The sequence below is a fragment of the Syngnathus floridae genome, chromosome 3 (assembly GCF_059516105.1).
Source record: "Syngnathus floridae isolate MCC-2025c chromosome 3, RoL_Sflo_1.0, whole genome shotgun sequence".
In the NCBI taxonomy this organism is placed as follows: domain Eukaryota; kingdom Metazoa; phylum Chordata; class Actinopteri; order Syngnathiformes; family Syngnathidae; genus Syngnathus; species Syngnathus floridae.
In genome coordinates this window covers 16,381,348-16,400,450 of record NC_142415.1, presented here as the reverse complement: position 1 = coordinate 16,400,450, position 19,103 = coordinate 16,381,348, and the positions used below count along the sequence as shown (strand labels likewise).

The 19,103-nt window shown below is 40.5% G+C and overlaps 1 protein-coding gene across 3 annotated transcripts in view; it reads right to left on the bottom strand.

The window, feature by feature from the left end:
• LOC148400837 (semaphorin-4B-like) overlaps positions 1-19,103 on the bottom strand; it is a 50,193-nt gene that overhangs the window by 29,299 nt on the left and 1,791 nt on the right. The window contains exon 3 of one of the 3 annotated variants that reach the window (XM_088370130.1): positions 16,219-16,338. The gene's annotated coding sequence lies outside the window, so the exon portion shown is untranslated. Of the gene's footprint in view, positions 1-756; positions 966-6,764; positions 6,880-16,218; positions 16,339-19,103 lie in introns of those variants that run through there. The other 2 variants (XM_088370129.1, XM_088370128.1) reach the window with 2 other exon arrangements.

Here is a 19,103-nt window from a genome sequence, read left to right as displayed (position 1 = left end):
ACATTCCTGAGGAAGTCGGAACACACATAAAAAACTCACACATTCACACCAATGGTGAATTTAATTTCAGACTCTTTGGTTAAACTTGCAAACCAGCGCAAGTTCAGAGAGAACCTACAAAGAAAGGCCTGAACCGAGATTCAGACCCAGAATTCAGCTCTGTGAGCCAGGTGTGCTAACCACTAAACATTCACATTTCCTCAACCATAAACTATAACTTTAATTTCTTGCTTTTTAACTACAAAAAAACAGTGTGCACCCAATTTAACATCTACGCAGTATAAAAGAGCAAGTTTACTCTGATTCTGATTTTGAGGCACATTGATGATGTCACTGTTTTAATCTGTGAAAGACAAATTACTCTAGATTAAATGCTATTAATTTATTAACTATAAATATGATGCTGTGATAAACCAAATTAAATCTAGATCTGATCCTGATTTTCTTGTGTCGGCCTATGCACAAATTCTTACTGTCTTAAAAGTACCTGATATTATAAAACCTAAACAAATAATATTTAAAGATGGTCTTCCTCCCTACACTCAACTCAGTACTTTTAAATATTGATTAGGTCAACACCAACAATGTTTGCACATCACTAAACTTATTAGACTGACTTTAACAGAAAATACTTGGAATCCGACTGAGTTGCTTCATTTCAAATGAACTGTAGAAGCCTAAGACAGTTAAAACAAATTAGAAGAAAAGAAACAAACCTGTTAAAAACCTCCGTATACATAGAAAATTGTGACTCACCATTCCTGGCTGCCAATTGCAGTTAAAAAAAAAAAAAAAACGCACGCACATCCATGCAAACGATCCTTTGATGGCTGAAGTCTTTGGGGTGCTGAAAAGAAGTTTAAAAAAAACATAAAAGAGATCAAGGTTTAAATCCGGCAAACGCAGCTCCTCGCATTGACGTGTCGCTCAAATGAAGTCCACTCTGCGTATGTGTGCTTGTGTAGTGTTTCAACAGGCTGCAAAACTTTAAGCTCCGCCCACAACCCACGCTCCCTGCCTGCCCTTCGTGACGTCACGTACCACAAGGGAGTCCTCAAACTATCAAGTCAAAAAAGTCCAGTAACTTTTGTCATCCATGAAATCCAAATTTTGAGCAGCTCTAGTTTGATATTACAGCTTTTCAACTTTACACATGGGGTAAAAAAAAAAAAAAAAAAGTTTGTATTGGAGACACTTTACAAACATTTCTTGATTTTTAGTTTTTTTCCAGATGACGTGGATTCACACCAAAATCCGCATCAAAATCAGCTGGATTTAATTCACAGATTCAAGTTGTTTAATTTTGAAACAAGGATTTGTTTATTTCTTTTAGGCTAATCTTTCAAGATGATGAATTCTGAACTAGTTCAGATTAAACTTCAAGGCAAAGTTGTCTTTACTGTGTGTATATTTTGACTATGACTAAGTTGCTGCTGCTGTCTTCTTGTTGTTCTGCTGTGCTCTGCAGCCAAGTAGAACAATGAAGGAGAGCAGCGAGCGTCCGGCACAAAGAGCATTACAGAGGATTACGGGCAAAGGCAAAGACTTGAACACAGGCGGACGCAGCCATTCATGTAATCTCCTTTCACTGCTGCAAAAAAGACTAAAATGTCACGTTGTGCTTGTCACACTGCAGTCATCTCCACTATGCTTTGACATCAGTTAAGCTTAAAACAACACCATCCGTCTCTGCTTTGCAGGGAAATTTGATGATGAACATTTCTTAAAAGTATAATATATATCTATTGTATACTTGTGCTTGAACTTTCCCAACGACTTTTGGGAGCAGGCCTGCAGTTAGGGGCGGGGTTATATGTAAAATCTTTGTTGCATCATATTATCTTTATTGCTTTGATTACTTTTGTCTTGTCTTGAAAGAGCTTCCATATATCTCCGCCCCCTAACTGCACACAATGTCAAAAAAAAATGTCAAAACTAAGCGGCATCCTCTACAGGACAAAATCAACAATGTCCTGATTAAGGCGACATTATTTATCGTCTATTGTTCATTACAACAAATCTACAAAAAAGTGAAATAAGAATTATTAATCGATCAAAACATACAGAACTAATTCTTTACTCAGCAAACAAAATACTGAAATTTTAGGATTTACTTGAGTTAAAAGTAGCTCAGAATACAAAGTACACAATAACCTCAAACCTACAACAGGTACTATAACTTCAGGGGTTCAAGTGTGTACAAAAAAATTCAAAACAAGCAATTTGTGAAACAATTTTGGAACCGACCTAAATTGTGTGACTCACTTGCTGTGTCCCAAAAGAGATGCAAAAGTAAAAAAAAAAAAAAGCATAAATCAAGTATAAGTCGGCATCATTACAGACATTTTGTAACTCTTAAGACATATTTGTTTTAGTGAAATGTGCAAGGGTGTGTACTTATGTACTGTGTGTAATTATGCAAGTGAAGTTGAATGTCTAGTCGATTTTTTTTCTCTCTTGTTGACACAATTCATGCAATGCATCCGCAATCCTGCAGTGTATATAGGCCTTGGTGTTAAAAAGTCAAAATTGTTCAGTAAATTCTATTTTAATATAAAAGAGGTGCTCTGCAACCATATCACAATCCGATAAGAAACAATAAGTGGCCTCCACTTTGCCAAAGGTTCCCATTTGACAGCGGGCTCCATTGTTGAACACATCACTCTCAATCTTCCGCCATGCTCCAATAACATCCCGCCGTTGTCCAGACAAGCCAACGCACCGCCGACTACACTGCGGCCATTCAGATCGGGTCACATTTGATTGGGGTTAAGTACATGACAAGCTCTCTTTGTCACACTGGATTTGTGCATCAGTGTCATCAGAGAGGCCTTTCGGAAGGGGAGCAAAAATGCTGACATAGGCTACTACAAAGTCACGAGGGCATCACATGACTCAGTGTCTGATAACCTTCAACCCTTCAGATGAAAGTCAGACCGACGACAAAAAAAGGAGAACTATTTTTGTATGCATTCCAAAAATATTTTCAACTCATAACCTCGAGAAAGTGAGGCTACGTTGGACTTTGACCCACTAGATTCATTAACACTAATCTGAGCAGTTTTGTCTAGCCGTGCCGTGCCGGGAGGCTCATGGTTAAATGAAGTTTATTGCTGCGCAGATGTCATGTGGTCAGTGAACAAAGAGAAAAAAAACACCAAAGTGAAATAATGACCAAAAGCCATCTGGCAGCGGCTCGCCTGCTGATGCCAAACTAGTAACCCTTCCTCTCTTCATCTTCCATCAGCAATAAAAGACAATATCTGCCATGGCGGGACATGTGGCATTAATATGAATTATCTTCATCTTAATATGCTTATGCCCCGGGGGGACCGGCGTGACATGACGTCAGCCACGTGCGGGCTTCTAATGAGACGCCTGATGAATATATTACATTTATTTTGCACTTTCTTTGTGCCTTTGCAGTCTGTGTAAGGGGGCAGAGGTCAAGGTCCCGCACAGCTGCACAATGGGAGGATTGAGGGGGCTGGGGGTGGAAGAAAAAAACAGGCATTGATGATGTGTTAATGATTTTGTAAAAATGCAGACTGATATTTGAACTAAATATCAAATATTACTTGAAAGTGCATCTGGATCTTACACCAACTCTGAATACCTGAGTCAAGATATTTAATCTTCCTTTCTTAACAGGAAGACAAGTTTGAAACAATCTTTAAATTTTCATTCCTACGTCAAAGCAAGAGCCTTATTGATTTTACATTTGTCGAACAAGTATGCTGAGGTCGTCCACTTATCCACTTATGGAACAGAGATTCCAGGATGGACTTTTCCGTTGGCTTTTTCCAGAGACGAGCCCCACGCCATCACATGATGCGTCTAGTGTAGTCGTGGCATCTCTGTCTCCAGCCAAAAAGCCATTAAAGGAAGTAAAAGCCTTGGTTCAAATCATATGGAAGTAAGCTTGGACTCTCACGGAGTTAATACGATTAAACAGGCTGAACGACTCATCAAGGTGATTGGAACGTCAATATAGTCAAGATGCAAACTGGTTCAACAGCTGCTTGGCCACGTCTCCGTTCGTGAGCTCAGATAGTCAGATTTTCCTTCCTTGAAGGCAATACGGACAGCACGGTGTCCTAGTGGTTTGCACGTGTGCCTCACAGTTTGTAGAAATGGATAGCTGGACGATAGCAGCTCTTCCACTGCTGGTCCAGCTACAATATTAAGTGTTGAGGCCACTTTTAAAAAGGTCACCATGGAGACAGCGTGTCTCTCATGGAGTGTAACGGGACTTAAAGCGGTCAGAAATCAATGAAGCATCTCAGCAAGAGCACACGTTAACCTTCCGAGGAGCCGACAGCACCCATTTCCTGTTGCTTTATTAGTTTGGAGTTGCAGCCTAATTACTGTACATCCTGTACAACAACTGTCCTAACCACCGGTCCATGGGCCATTTGATGCTGACCGGAAAATAAAGATATTGATCATTTCAGGTATCTACCGTAAGAGACCACTTGGCTTGAATTCAGTGTTATTTGCGGTTGTGGTGTCGCTAGCAAACAATTAAACCCGGAGTATGCTATTGTTGTCATGACGATCAACTGTTTCTGTAAAAAATATATATTTTATATTTACTTATATTATTTCTATGATTTTTTTTTATATAGAAAAGTTTGCTACATTTTTTTGGTTGGAATTGATTAATGGCATAAATAACACACTTTGAGCATCATCGTGGCTTTTTACCGCAAGCCATGTGGAAGAGAAACAAGCACTGAGCTCCCACTATTTACTAATTAATTAACTATATTCAGTGTAATGGCGAATTGTGTTTTTAATTACTTTTTTGTTTGTTTCTGTGCCAGCTCAAATTATTACTCGATATGGAACTTAAGCACAAAAAACGGCTGGCGACAACCGCCACCCACCCAAGTTCCAAATCTTCCCAATGATGATGACGATTATGACAATGATGAAGATGGTTGCAATCACTGGCAATGAGTGAGTTGAAAGGCACAGCAAAGCTAATTTGTTTGCTGGTTAATTGAAGAGCAGCACGTTGATTATTCGGCGTGGAGAATAGCGTGTTGTTGCTGCTGCAGCTGGATTAAACTTCTCGACAGATTGACTCGATAGCTCTTTGAAATGATGGATCGACTCACAGGGGAAAATCAATGACAACCACATGAAGTGGAGAGATAATCTTAAAAGGGACATGTTATTGGAGAAAATAGCTTTTTCATTGCTTGTAGACAAATAGTTTAGTCTTGAAATCTTTTGTGATCTGCCTATTCTAGCGAATAGGTGAGTTTCCCCCCCAAATAGCTACATTGAGGTATCGCTACCCAAAAAAAAAAAAACTGGTAAATTTGCAAATGGTGGACTGCAAAAATACTTTACCACACCCTGTCTGGAGCATGAAGAGGCACGGGCATGCAGCAACCCCCAGAGTAGTGCATGATGTACTGCCTCCATGAGTAAAAATGCTTTTATGGTCTTCATGGGCGCTCTTGGCTCAAGAGGAAGTCACTGCAATCAGGGCTTTCCCCCCAGTTGTCATGGTAATGAAAGCTGAACACGCCATTGACATGGCAGGATACAGGGTGGGGTATAAGGTCGTTTACTCGCATGAGACAAGGCTTCATTTCTAATTTCATCGAGGCAAAAAATAGGGTGTGTAAAGTATGTGTTATCATTTAATGAAATTATGTCACAGATACTTTTACACGTTTTAAAAAATACCGACTTATACCACATAAAAATGCATTTATCATGGAATCATAATAGAAAATGAATTACTAAAAATATTAATAATAATAAAAGACAAATGACAACATGAATTAATTTTAAATCAGTTATTGTCAACCGGTGGTCCGCGGCCCTCTAGTGGTCGTGGTGGTATTGCAGGTGGTCCACCAAAATTGGAAATGCAAAATAATTGTAACATTTTGAAAATTAAAATTGATTTGTTATTTAGACTTGATTTATGAATTATAGAAATTGAATACAATGTTTGAGATCTTGATAAACTAAATGACAAATGAAATAAATAGAAAAAAAACCTAAATTAAACAAAAAATAAAGTACTTGAAACAAGTAAGCAAAATAAACTTTTTGGGAAGGAGGGGTTTCGAATATAAGATTTAAAATAAATTCAGCTCTTTTGGAATTCAATGCGCTAAGGTCATAATAAAATTAATTAATTTTAAATATAAAATAAAATAGATTAAAATATATATGCTCTTGTGGGATTCAAAGGTTGAGGTCAGGATAAAATAACTCATTTTCCTTTTTCAAATCCCACTGAGCCTTCGAGTGAATGAGCTCCGCGGACTTCAGGGACAAGGAGGAGCCATGCATATGTTTCTCACACAAACACACACACATGCACACACACACACACACACCCTCCACATAATGACAGTGTCAGGGCTTTATTTGTAGCCAATGCATCTTCATTGTGTAGCTGGCCAGGACTCACCGCAAACTACATCACTGCACTCCTCCCTGAGAACTTAACGCAGCCTCCTCATCATCAGCATCTTCAGCGTGCGTTATCTCCCGACAAGGTGACCGACATCCCTCCTAGTTAGCAGCCACCGAGCGCATGCCATCTTTTATAAACGACTTTAAGACACACGCACCAGCCAAGAAGCTGACTCAGTGTGATGCACGACCACGGCACCGGTGCTCTTTCTCACTCCACTTCATCAACCCCCTGAACGACAAAGTAAAAGCATCCTTTTGTGTGAGCCACACTGGCCGCCTGTCATGTATCAAAAAAAAAAAAAAGAGGGACTCACCGCAGCCAGGTGGAGTAATCTAAGCCTGCAGTTGCGGCGGAATCCCCCTCCTCATCCTCTTCCTACCGGTGTGTAAAGTGAGTGCATGTGTGTGTGCTGATCCAGCAGATGCAGACTGGAACCACCAATAGAAAGAGGCGAAAGGGAAGGAGAGGGTGTGTGAGAGATGGTAGAGGAGGGGTTTGCTAGCATTACATCATGGGCGAAGAGAACGGTTGTGTTCTGCAGGGGGTGGGGGAAGGTGTGTGTGCGCCCGTGTGTGTGTGTGTGTGTCCTTGTATATTTTCTGCAGGATGATTAAACATGGTCATGATGCACCTGCACAGAGCTGTGATTAACAACCATTGAGAGGGAGACAGTAAATAAAGCAAGCTTTCATCATGTAATAGCGGCTAAAAGTGAACAGCAGATGGACGTTGGCGAAAACGCCCTTTTTCAAACGCCCCTAATGGCTCGCTTGTCAGTTCGAACCAGCGTTGATGGACGTCTTTGGCGTTGACATTTTCGGGTGTGGAAAAAGCTTTTGGGCAAGAGCATACAGACATCACCTGTTAGTGGAGCCTAAGAAGGAAAAGCGAGGAGGGGGAGAGTATTTTGGAGGAAAAGGGTGTCAGGAGTAAAAACAATGACAGCTCAGGGTCATAACAGCACGAGAATGAGACAGCAGCCGCACGGGAAACATACTGATAAGGAAGTCCTTCTCTCGCCGTTAAATCAGAGTCTCACACGCCAGGCGTAAACGCAGGGGCCTCGCATCAAGGTCGGGATGGAGAAAGCAGACACATCAAGTTAGGAGATACTGTGGCTACGTCTTAGAAGATAACTGGAGACCTCTTCCAAGGATTTCTAGGTGCATACAATCCATCCCAGTCGGAGCTTAGCCCAGCTGATTTTGGACAAGAGCCTGGACTGGACGCCAGTCAATCACAGGGCAGATAAGAAGACAGACAAGCAATCACATTCACAGTGTCACATTTGAACTGTGTGCGTAGGTAGAAGGGGGCGTTGGCGCCGTTGTGGGAGGGAACACAGCTGAAATAGTTGGTAAAGTTTTGCAGTACTAATAAAGTGAGTCTAAAAGAGCAAAATTGATGACAGCTATTTGCAGTAGCAGTGTGTTTCAAAAAAAGTTAGAGAAGTTAAAAAGTCCTTAAAATATTTCATTCTTTCCAAACGCACTTTCACAACAAAATATGAAGAAGAAAGTATCCGATTTGTAATTCCCTCCCAAAATGTGTAGCAAAGGGAAAACTGTGCTGCTCCAAGAAAAACCTAAGGATGTCAAACAACATTTCAGGATATTTGACTTTGATCAGCGCCACCATGAGGCGCCCTGTAGTATTGATCCATGAAGAAATCAATACCACCGAGGCAGAACCGCCGGCATGTTAACATACTGTATTGATATTTTGATCCTGGTGTATCAATACTCTTGCACGGTATGATCCATTGTTGTATTGATATTTTGCCCCGCCTTAACTAACTGTATCATACTTCAAAGTCAGAATTCAAAATATGTGTTGAAATCACGTCAATAATGCTGAGAGAAGCACGAACAACCTTTTTTTTCTTCTTCTTCAAATAAACCCATTTCCACACCCGCCAAAAAAGCATAATACGTCTTTTATTTTATTTTTTAAAAAAGATAAAGCATGTTTAAAATAGAGCCCTCATTGGTCATGCTGTCTATTCTTCACTTCCTGTTTATGATCGATCGCTCGCAGACATTTTGCGGCCTAAACAAATCGAATGTGTAATGGGCGCCTGTGTTAATGGAAGTGAATAATTTAGGCTGTTCCATCGCAACGTTCTTGACGTGTTCCTATTTATTATGATGCCAACAGACGCTGCAGGAAATAGAGACGTGGGATGCGTCATCCCACTGTGAACAATATCGTTTTTGGGAAAGCGCATTTAGAAACAAATGTTAACATGCACTTAAGGCAAAAGAGAAACACAACGCTGGCGCTGTATATCTTCCTAATTCCTGTGAAGCTGCCTCAAAACAAAACCAAGCTGTCTGAGGAAGGTGTAGTCTGTAAAGTCAACAAGGCTTTCTGGGTATTTAGCTGGAGCCATCCAAAATGATCACTTCTACTTTGGGACACTTTAAGGAAGACTTCTCGAAAAATGTTGGGCCTTTTTTTTTTGGCTGACCGCTACATCCGGCAGGCAGGAAGATGAACTAATGTGGGAGTTTTTTTTTTTTTAAGGCGTGGAAATAAGTACAAGCAAATGTAGACAGAGAACAGCTGGAGACAAATGAAGAGTGAGGCCACTGTGTCAACACACAAGAAGGTTAGCGAACTCGACAAACAGTGAGACTAGAATAACAAAACTACAGACCTCCTTCGAGGATTAATCGTTAACAAGAAGATAAAACTCTTGTGCAAAGATTTCAGATGTTCTTTACCGATTTCTTTTAGAGCACGGGTGTCAAACTCATTTTTGTTGAGAAGAAGCTGTCAACCCAAATAAATGTATGAACTCCTCATATTATATACAGTATAGACTACACAACAAAATGATGAATAATTTTCAAATCTGAAACAAGTAAAAAATGTTCAAATATTTCGAAAATATGAATGGTAAAAAAAATGCTAGCAATAGCTCTATTTTTTAAAAGTGAAGACAACTTGCGATTTTAGTACTGACGTAAATTTAATTTATCCTCGCGGGCCGCATAAAAGTATCTAGCGGGCCGAATGTAGCCCCCGGGCCTTGAGTTTGACACCGATGTTTCAGAAGTGGACATACACTAATCTTAAAGCGTAACAGTCGATTGAAGTTTTCATCAATCTTGTGAATAATTTCACACCATTTTAAGTGTAACCACATTTAATATGCTGCAGACTTTGTATTTAATATTGAAGGAATAAAAGAAATGAGCCACTCATCCTTTACCGGGTAGCGTAAAATATACTCCGTGACTGCCCGCAAGGTTCGATCCCGAGCATTGTGCCCTTCGATTCGGGACGGCGCCTAAGCAGAGCTATTAATAACGCGATTCGATTTGTTTTAAAAGTATATTTCTCTATTTCTCCTCCAAAAGTCAGTGTCTTCATGCATAAAGGTGTCCCCTGGCGTCGCCACTCATCCCTGTCAGCTCTTTCACCATGCCTACACTGTTCCCTGTTGCCTTGGCAACCTTAGGCCAGCCGGGCCTCTCTCTCTCGCTCTCTTTTCTCTCTCTCTCTCTTTCTCCGGGGACACAACGGTGACTTGTGTGCTCGCCTCCGAGCAGCTGGAGGACTTTTCTTCGAAAAGGTGCACATGCTCATCCTTTCCTGCCCGCCTCCAATGCGACACTCCTACGACCGTGGGTTGTCAAAAAAAGAATCAAAAGCTCAACAGGAAGTGAATCGAGTCTTCTTCATGACTGCATGAGAACAGAAGAAAGTTGAGTGAAGGCTAAGGAACCATATTTGGGAACCTTAACGGGTGAAATGGATGCCCGACTACAAGGCAGTAGAATCCTGTGATTTCTCCGAGCCTAAAGAAATTACTTTCCACGTGAACATTTTGCAAAATACAGAAGGCTGTGTGCAGATAATGCATTGCTAGCAAAGAATATTTTTCATCAAATTCCCTCGTTTGGGGAGCGCCCTGGTTCCAGCTGATAAGTGTGAATTTATGTCTTGATTGCCGCTGCGCATAACACGCGGTGCATCATTTCAAGTACGTTTACATGAGAATAAGGCCTAATTACAAATTATAAAAGCCATTAGTCCACAATATATTGCATGTAGTGGTCTTAAATGGATATTAGGGGGTGACTGCTGCTTATACCATCCATTTGTCTATTTTTAAACCCACAACCTCAAAACACGGACATGCTAACCACTGGCAAAATGTGTTTCCTGTTAGCAACCATACAGTAGGTCTACATTGTCAGATTTGAATTCAGTTTTGATCGGTATTACTTTCAAACGACTCGGGTAATATTTATTCAAGTTGCGCACCAAACCTTTTACGAGTCAGTTCTCGGCTGAGCCACTTGAAAAGCACATTGTTCTTGCTGAGTGGAAGTGTAATTCATCAAGGCCCGGGTACAATTTTAAGAGCAAAAGCAGATGTTGAGCTGATAACAGCAGGGCGGAAAGCACTTACTGCAAAATGTTCACGCCTAATGGTCGTTTCTACAAGATTGCAAGAGTGACCTAATTCATTCACTGCCATTGACAGCTTTAGACGTCAAAGATTTTAGCAGTGAAGGAGGTAATTGTCACCTTGCAGTATTTTTCTTAAACACAAATGCATTGGCTTTGGAGCGGCAAAATGTTTTATGCTAATTTTGTCATGTTATTTTCTTATTGCATGTTAACACTGAAGGGATTATTTGGTCTTTGTTTGATAATCGAGAGACAGACTCAGAGTTGTCAGAGCGTGTGCGTTAAGAGAGATTGAAACAGGGACAAATAAGGACTTGTCTCGCCGAGATCCTTGACTGCGAGGTCACGTGCGGAACATTTTGTTTTGTTGACGTTGGCCTGGACAGACAAATCGTTGGCGTAACCTAAGGAGATAACTTGTGAAAAAAAACTAGAATAAAATCATCTTTATCATTCTAATCCCTTTCATGCAACGTTAAAAACAAGATTGACTGAATGGTCCATTGAGTCTAAAGACGTGACCCTCACCTTATAAGGGATTGTGGCTCACATGAGGTTTAAAGACAAAAACAACGTTGATCCAACTTCAACAGTGTGCTCAAGTGTGGTCCGTTAGGATTGAAAACATGCTAGTAAGTTTTTAATCCAAAAATGTGTAAATTTATGAACACCATCATTTTAGATTATTCTAAAAAAAGACACAATTGTCCATCCATTTTCTGGAACACTTTTCCAGCTGGATTCACACAGCACAACATTCACTAAAATGTTTTTTAGAATGTGGGAGGAAGACTGAGTCCCAAGAGAAAACCCACACAAGCACGGGGAGAACATGTAACCTTCACACAGATAAGTTGATTCCGAGTTTCGAACTCAGAACTTCAGAAGTGTTGGGTGCTAACCACAAGGCACCGTGCTGCCTCCCGTCAAATTCAAAATCATTCCGGTCTTTTCCATCGGGTAACAGCAAACGGATGAGCTTGTCAGCCAGCCAGGGCGGCCGACAGTCGGCCACCTGGATCAGTCAGAGGCTTCCGCAAATCCGCCGTGCTGTCACACAATCGCGGCGCTGTTCCCTGGTTGAAAAGTGTGTCCAGCCAGCCGATTAATCAGCTCTGCAGCCAGTCATCCACGAGAACGATTATATGCTGGGCACATGAGGAAAATGAGGAAAATGCTGATGGAAGGTATTTGAGAGGAAAAAATATTCATTCGGATGTGGGGGGAAAAAAATCTGCTTTACAGCTGAAACCTCCAAACTCAAACGCACTAATAGTGGTACAATTTTGGATGTTTTACTTTTAACGTTTTTTTTATATCCGTAGTTAAAGTTGTGCCAAGTCCATCTATTTATCCATTTCTACTTTACTTAATCTAGGTCATCTGAATTTGAGTGACAGACAGACAACAACTTGGACTGGTTGCCACTCCATCACAGGCCATTGGGAATGTCAGGAAAATTGATTTTTCCGAACGGCCGGCCTATTTCTGGGATAGTCCGGTCGCATCACCTCCCGAAGTCGCCAATTACTTTTCAACGCACGCCCTACATGGCGATGGTTTGAACTCCAAATGGTACTTGACTTTGGAGCTGTTTGACTTTGGAGGTCCGTTATATAAAGGGAAGGGTTTAGTGGATTAATATTAAGGCAGTGGATCATTTATCCATGATGTCAACCTTTTTTAGGAGTCTCATGTTGATGAGGTCAACATGCTCCAGGCTAAATAGCGAGTAGATTCTGGCTCATGGCTGCATGCTGTGTGCATAATCGTTTGACTCCATACCAAAAGGGTGGGGAGATGTTTACCCTGATTCACCGGCTACAACATTTGGCAGAACTGAAATGCAGCAAAATAAAAAAAACATTGAAAACCGCAACAACAAGAATCCATGTTGTTAAAATTGATGAGTTCTCGGGCATGTATAGGGACCCACAAAGCTGGAATAAATTAACTACGGTGATTCAATGCTAATCATTGAATTAACACCTCAGTGGCGCTGTCAATCAAATATTGAGGATTGTGATGTTGGGGGTACAGCTCTTGTATTAGATCCACAGGATAGACCATGCACATAGAAGCACATGGCATCATTAGGGACACTTTACATTCAGGCCACGCTCTGCTTGTCCTCCCTTCAGGGAGGTGTAGGCTGCATCTATGGAGGAGGAGTGGGGAAGACTTGAAGGGGGTGGAGGACACTTTTAACCCAGCTGCTCATCACACCAACAAAAAAAACATTATTTTCTGTAATTATAGTTACTATAATTTACTATATATATATTGTTATTTCCTTGATGACACAGAAACATCAGGGTGACAATTTTATCTCATGTCAACTAGCTAGCTAGCTAAGATTGGACGGATGGATGGATGGATGGATGGATGGATGGATGGATGGATGGACGGATGGATGGATGGATGGATGGATGGATGGATGGATGGATGGATGGATGGATGGATGGATGGATGGATGGATGGATGGATGGAGTTATTACAAATAATTATTTTGGAATATAATATGCCATATGTGACATAAAGCACAACCAAAAAAAAGCTATCGGCAACAAAAGACATTTTAATTACAAACTGCTCATATTTGTATGACGCCGACCGCAGCAATGTGTCATTTGAGATAAACGCATTATTCCATTTACAAGCAACGGTTTTCAACATTCCTTCACTTCTGAAGCGCCTGTGAGGAAATGTATTCTCGCTGCTTCTACTCAACATAACAGAGCCTGTAGAGGCATCCTTGCATTTAACACACAACACCAGAGGAGAATAGACGTGGCCTCGGCTTGGGCACAATAGGCTGTGACAACATAGAATTACAGCCTCCGCATTAGCCTTTTTATTTCGCCGCTGCTCGGAATGGCGGTCGGACAGGGGCAGGGCTACACTGTAGAGTTGTAATAATCACCCTTCTGCTCTTATACAAGGGCGCCATGGTAACTTGTGGACACATGCTATAAAAAAAAAAAAAAAAAAAAGAAAATACAAGAGCACTCAGTTTGAGTGCAGACTTCTGTGAATAGAATATTATCTTTTAATAGTTGCAATTAATAATGAATTTGTTTATAATTATATTAGACTATTTAATGGATGAAATAAAAACCCTGTTTAACGTCATTTTAATGGCTCTTCAGTTTCATCTACTTGCACCAGTGGGAGAAAAAAAAAACTGAGGCTGACTGACTGAGCCTCTGGGAGGTGAGCTGTGGGTGAAAGATGAGTCGAGTTGAAAGAAGGTGAGGTCCATCTATCATTGATGGGCTGACACATTTGAGGAGACAGACAGAGAACAAACACTCCTTTCTCAAGAAGTGTCATAGTGGCCCATGGCGTTCACTCGAATGAGAGGATATGACGCAGCCATGACATCGTGTCTGAATCATAAACTCATTTAGCAAATTCTGCCCTTTAACGTTATGCTTCATCTTCTCGTGTTGTATAGCAACATAAATAAGCATATGATGTATGATGATATTTTTTCTTTTTTAAGACAATATGGTAATGTTTTTCATTTCGGTGTCTTCTGTCACCTTACTCAGAAGTTCTCAACTGGGTGCTGAGTTGCTAAATTGTTAAAGCTGAGATACGCAAAAATTTTTGAATGAGAAGCACGCTATGTAATACAATACGGTAAATGCGGTCATGATAGTTTACAACCACTTATCGAGACGCTATAAAATATTATAGTTTCTGGATGGGTACAATGTGTAACTGATCCTACCGATATTTGAAAATTCAAAGGAAAATGTGAAATTGTATATTCGCTTCAGGGTGTTTGGCTGTTACGTCAATATAACACTAAGTGAAAATTGTTAGGTGTCAAAAAGTTGAAACACAATTTAAAAAAGCCATTACGAGATGGTCTGCTGATCATAAAATACGATTATCTCCAAGTGACCATGCGCAATTCAAGTGTGATGACTTCATGCTACATTTATCTTCAAATGTCAACCCTAAGAAAAAAACCCTCAAAAATCTGACTTCAAACGTCACAGAAAAGTAGAAGACTTGAAAAAAAAAGTCTTTGAACATCGACCACATGAGTCACATCCCCATTGACAATTAAGTCTAATTAGAGCATATCCTGCTTCTGGGATGAATACAGCTTCTTGTTTCGGTGCCGTAACAAGATGTGCTGACCGAGCGATCATCGGTGCTACAGATATGAGGATAACCTCTGACTGCTCGAGCTAATGGACACTTTAGAACATGTATCAATGACACACGCATCAGATGGCAGAGGGGCGCTGTAGTGACCTGCGTGTTGCTGATGTAAGCATTTTGATCAAGCAGTGGAATGCTTCATTACAAAAATCACTTTTTACTTGTAGCAACTTAATAAATCTTCCAGTCACACACCCTCATTTTGCTAATTTGGTGAAATTTGAGATGAAAATGAATCTAACATTCTCCATACAGTACAAGCGGTTTCGTGAGTCAAAAATGAAACGCATTGTGGAACAGCTAAGTGTTGCCATGGAAACGCGACTGGTCAATGCCATTTCTATTTTCCACCATCATTTGATGAGGGATATCCTTCAGAGGCTTTATCACGTCTGCAAAAGCACAGCAAACATTCTATCAAGGATGATTCAGGTGGTAATTAGCTAATAAATATACTTTGAAACCATTTAATGTACCTTTTATTCACCTGAAATTATTCCCGGAAATAAATGCAGTGTGCTTCTGGCTGTGAAAAAAAACATATTCTAGCTGCTGAAGGGAAAAGACCACCATGGCGGCCCCTCATGAAGCCATCTTCCCTCTGGACAGCCTGTCTACACGGCCACATTTAACACGGTGAACTCCTGAGCAGACTAAATCTGAGCCTTGTAGCCTTAAATAGACGAGTCAAGTCAGCAAGGGGATGCTCCTGGCATTAACTGCCGGTCTCTTCCAAAAAGGCTTAAAGTAAACCTTTCGCTCACTGTTGAGATGCTGCGAACCAGCTGTGGTGTTTACATTGCCGCTAGAGTTCACACATCTCCGCTCCAATCCAAGGATTAAATGTATACGCATCAAGCCTGTTTGCTGCCGTGTTTTTCATACATTCTAATTTAAAATATGCATGAATTTTCCGATTGAAACGTATGCATGGCAATTAAAGAAATAAGGTTCAACTACGTTTTGGTATATTTGCAGACACACAGTTAGAAATGGGCGTTTTGCGCCGTTGTGGGCGTGAACACAGGAAAATTGATTCGTCGCCAATCAAAGCAGCTCCTACCAGCCCCTTTTAAAAATAGATGCGTGAAGAATACACATTGCTAGAAGCCATGCACAATGTTGATTAGCAAAAGTATGCTTGTAAGGAAATGCAAGCAGACCTGATGGATGATGTAAAGTTGTCGAAGGAGATGGCCAATCTGTCATGTTGTCTGTGTTTGCAGCTTCACCATCTGCTAATGTTCTTTATTGTGGACCCACACGCGAATGTTTTTCTGAATCTGTAATACAAAAGATTTACATGAATCTGTGTCCTGCTAACAGCCAATTAACTCAAATGTTCTCAGAAAACACATCATAGCCCAATGTACAAAAAGCTCAACTCAATAACACAAAACAAAGGGTGTGTCAGATCTATGGTTTTGATTTAAGCATAACGGTTCACATGGCAAAGAGAGAAAACTCAGGCGAAATGGAAAACATTTTTGAGTTTTATTCATTTGGTAGTTAGCAGGTAGATTTTGGTAAGCCTCCACGTGCATTTGTAACTAAAATTAAACCTAAACAGCCAACTAACTAGTTGTCAAAAAGCAAAGTATGGTCCAGACAAATTCTCAAACTTCTCCTGAAGACATGCTGCTCTGATGAATGTTATGTTATGTCAACAGCTCGGCTAATTTCCTTTGGGACAATTGCCATTGTTTACAAGTTTCCACTTTCATAACCTCTATATATTAAAACACCTCACATACAACTTAAGTCACGTGTTTCGTGAACTCACATTGCATGAATTCTGTATGAGATGGTGCCACCAGTTCTACAAATCATGTTTTCCTCACCATCAAACCATATTAGCTCTGATCTGAGCAGACTGAACCAATTTTAACATATGGAATCGAATTTCCGCAACAGCTGCACAAGAACGTGCGGGCTTAAAGACAAAAAAAAAAGATTTTTTCTTTTTCTTGGAAAGAGTTTTATGCAATATCGAGCTGCATTCTCTAGGGATGTATTTTGAATTTGAACGTGAACATGAGCTGCCCAGACACGCCCTGTATGTACATCTCAGCAAAGCACTGCGAGCTGTCAAGAGCGCCATGAGCTCATTCTGTTACGCCCAACCAAAACATACCGTGGATCCAAGTACTACGAACAGATGCTCAGTTGCGTGTTCCTCCCTCTATTATGCGGTTACTAATTGGTGTGGGTGTTAATTAAAGGAAACCACGTATGCTAAACAATTTGAAGGGAGCTCTCAATGTAAGATGAATTATGACAGTATTTGTGAGTTCACAAAAACACGAAAATAGATAATGCAGCTTGTCCTGAGCCCGCTAATTTCCTGAGCCGGTCACTGGATGACCGGACCAATCACAAAGGCCGAGGGGCCCGCTGCTAATTCTTCCTTCTTCCTCCTCTCGCACAATGTCTGTTTCTCATTGACTGTTATGCAACATGCTTCACATCCTCGCAACCAGATGTCAGCTGCAAGTGGCTCGCTTGGATGGACAACCCGATATTTACTGGTAGATTGTCTCTGAAGTGGGCTACATACATTCTGATTTTCTTACCTATTTATGAAATGCGCAAGACCCCATGGTGCGAGGGAAAAAAAATTGGCATGCATGTACTGCGCTCCATCTTGTGAAGACCAACAACACACACCACACCAAAAATTATGAGCCTTGATCAGAAGAAGAGGTTAATGCTCACTCGTAATTATCTGGTTGAACTTCGCTCTACCTGAAGGAAATGAAGGAAAGTGGAACAGTTGCCATATGAGACAAACAAAAATCAATTTGCCTACTTGTGGTTATTTGTGCATGAAAGACATGAGGAGGTGGGCAGGCAATTGCAGCGCCTTGGCGCCCACAAGTAATACTTATTCACGATCACAAATGCATTCAGCTCATTGCCATGCAGGTCCAGATTAGAATGCATCGTCGAAAATCGTAATTTCAAGCTTGGGCAGCACAGCGACCTAATGGTTAGCGCATCGACCTCACAGTTCTAAGGTTCAGGGTTCGAATTTGAATGTTTGTCTGCTACTGCGCTTGTAACAATTTGTATGGGCTATCTGGGTTTGCACGTTTATTTCTGGGTTCCTCCCTCGTTCCAGAAACATGCATGATAGGTTCATTGAATTGTACTCCAACCGACTCTGGGCTATCTAATTTTTGCTCATGTTGTGCTCATTTTTCTTGTTCATTCTCTGACTTAATCCAAAATAAATATGGCGGCCATCTTTCCTGAAGTTGAACCCAGTGACCACAGAAACGATTGATTTACTGCTGAGATTCTGAACAATGGTTCGCTCCTAAACTCTCAGAATATAATAGGAAGTCTATGCTCCCTCATGATCAAGAGAAAACTAATGAAGGGACGTTAATCACAAGGAGGCCTCACTGAGACCTAATACTACTTTGGTTAGGATGTAGCTTTGGTTAGGATTAAATATGGGGTGTTAACGCCCCCTAGCGTCAAGTTGTCAATTTCAGATACTCACTTTAAAGTCAGAATTCTGAGGAAAAAGTCAGAATCCTGTCACCCTCTTTTTTTTTCTTCACTGGCCCGAATCCTCTTCCGTACAATGACTCGGGAGTCAGACTGTCATTATTATTATTATTATTATTATTATTATAAAAATTTACCATTCAGTCCCACATTGACGTTTTCACAGTGCACAAGCTAAAAAAAAAAAGGAAACCGAGAAATATAAAGTGTTTTTTATGGTCACTGCCTTAATTGTGCTTGTTAATTAGTCAAAATGACACTTTATACTCGTGCACATGAAAAATCATGAGAGAATAGACTAGAAGAAATGACATTTTATGTAAATCTAAAAGGCATAACGCCATCTTGTGGATCACTCCGAAATGACACAAGTGACGTCAAAATCGTAAACATTATAAACGTGAAATTGGCTTCCATATTTTACTTTTAACATTAAATAGCATTTTATGATTGCATTTGTCTAATCTAAATATACATTTACGTCAATTTGAGTATTACATTAGTGCATATAGCGCGAGAGACAATTGAAAAA